This window comes from Zea mays, chromosome 5 (assembly GCF_902167145.1).
Source record: "Zea mays cultivar B73 chromosome 5, Zm-B73-REFERENCE-NAM-5.0, whole genome shotgun sequence".
NCBI classification, from domain to species: domain Eukaryota; kingdom Viridiplantae; phylum Streptophyta; class Magnoliopsida; order Poales; family Poaceae; genus Zea; species Zea mays.
In genome coordinates, this window is record NC_050100.1 from 99,924,177 (window position 1) to 99,926,394 (window position 2,218).

The following is a 2,218-nucleotide window of genomic DNA, read 5'->3' on the forward strand; positions in this document are numbered from 1 at the left end:
GCCACCAGCCCTAAAAAAATATAGGTATATGCTCGTGCGTTGCTACGGAATCAACATATAATGATAAAATATATTAAAATGTAGAAACATTCATTATCGTTATACCTGCTTGTTAGTATCTTTTAAAGGTTAAGAATATTTACATACATTAAAAGATATAGGTAAGTGCCCGTGCGTTGCAACGAAAACTTATAATACCATGATAACTTATGTATAAATATGTGTTATACTAAGAAAAGATTTTGTAATAATACAAGTACTTCGATGTCCCTCAGCTCCTCAGCTGGGAATGCAAAAACAAAAGGTCTTCTTAGAGGAACGAAGTTTTAGCAGTAGCAATTCCAAAGGCCAAACTGTTGTAAAACACTGGTGGTACACCATCCAAACACAACAGTATGAAAAAAGGGTCATCAGCATCAGACATGAACAATATCTGCAACAGATACTTGCAAGCACATCAACCTGCCCCCTTGTCTCTAATTATCTTAGTAACCACCAGTGTTTACATATCCAGCGATGTTCAAGGAGTCCTCGTGACAGTGGAAGCTTAAGATCAGGACTCCGAAGCCATAGACGTCAGACTTGACGGAGAAAATACCTTCCATTGCGTATTCAGTAGACATGTAGCCACTGCAAAAATAAAGTTCAATGTATCATAACCAAGTTACAGTAGTGTGGTTCCTGTATGGCCCATTGAGTTTGTGCATACAATATACCGACGACCCGATTCGTGTTGAATTGGTTTTGGTCCCCTCCAAACATCCTTGCCATTCCAAAATCTGATATCTTGGGTTTCATGTCCGCGTCCAAGAGAATGTTGCTGGCCTTGAGATCACGGTGAACAACTCGCAGCCTCGAATCCCGGTGGAGATATAGCAGCCCTCTAGCAATGCCTTCGATTATATCAAACTGTTTCTTCAGTCTAAAAGCCGTTGCTTTTCAGGATCTGTTCAACCACAGTGATCAGAACCCAATCAACATATTTGTTCGTTCATATTGAGAAATGAGATGCGCGGAAAGTGAAGGACACATACTGAAGAGGAATGCATCTAGACTTTTGCTAGGCATGTACTCATACACCTGGATCTTCTCTTCCCTCTGTATGCAGCACCCTAGTAATCTTACAAGATTGCGGTGCTAGAACTTTGCAATAAGTATGACCTCATTCTTGAATTCTTCAAGGCCTTGACCTGAATTCCTACAAAGCCTCTTCACAGCTACTTCTCCCCCAGGTAAAGTTCCCTGCAGTGGTTCATGATTTTCATTATCATTAAGCCAAATATTAACATAAAATCATGTGTACATCAAACACCATTCACAGTAGTGAAAGTTAGTATACCATATAGACAGGACCAAATCCTCCTTCTCCAAGCTTGTTAGAGTCACTAAAATTAATTGTAACAGCTCTTATACGGTCCAGAGAGTACACTTTGAGTTCATGACTTTTTCCATCCTCCACATCATCATCAAAACGAATTGACTGCGAGATGTCCAGCATAGCACTATAATACCATCTGTCGGGGACCATAATTAGGGGTACCCTCAAGACGCCTAATTCTCAGCTGGTAACCCCCATCAGCATAAAGCTGCAAAGGCCTGATGGGTACGATTAAGTCAGGGATCAGTCCACACGAGTGACTCGATCACGCTTCACCCGAGCCTAGCCTCGGCCGAGGGCAGCTGACCTCGAGAGACTTCCGTCTCGCCCGAGGCCCCCCATTTTACGGCGGACACACCTCCGGCTCGCCCGAGGCCTTGGCTTCGCTTAGAAGCAACCCTGACTAAATCGCCGCGCCAACTGACCAGGTTGCAGGAGCATTTAACGCAAAGGTGGCCTGACGCCTTTATCCTGACACGCGCCCCCCGGCAGAGCCGAAGTGACCGCCGTCACTCCACCGCTCCACTGACCAGTCTGACAGAAGGACAGCGCCGCCTGCGCCACTCCGACTGCAGTGCCACTCGACAGAGTGAGTCTGACAGGCAGTCGGGCCCTGCCAAAGGCGCCATGGGAAACTCCGCTCCGCCCGACCCCAGGGCTCGGACTCGGGCTAAGACCCAGAAGACGGCGAACTCCGCTCCGCCCGACCCCAGGGCTCGGACTCGGGCTAAGACCCGGAAGACGGCGAACTCCGCTCCGCCCGACACCAGGGCTCGGACTCGGGCTAAGACCCGGAAGACGGCGAACTCCGCTCCGCCCGACCCCAGGGCTCGGACTCGG

The 2,218-nt window shown here is 47.6% G+C and overlaps 1 long non-coding RNA gene across 1 annotated transcript; it reads right to left on the reverse strand.

Annotated features, from left to right (window-relative positions):
- Positions 1-439: 439 nt before the first annotated feature.
- Positions 440-1,507, reverse strand: LOC103626741 (uncharacterized). Its single transcript, XR_553115.2, has 4 exons — positions 1,340-1,507; positions 1,035-1,242; positions 710-946; positions 440-630 (listed from the first exon to the last, which is right to left on the reverse strand). It is a non-coding gene; the product is annotated as an uncharacterized lncRNA (long non-coding RNA).
- Positions 1,508-2,218: the final 711 nt, after the last annotated feature.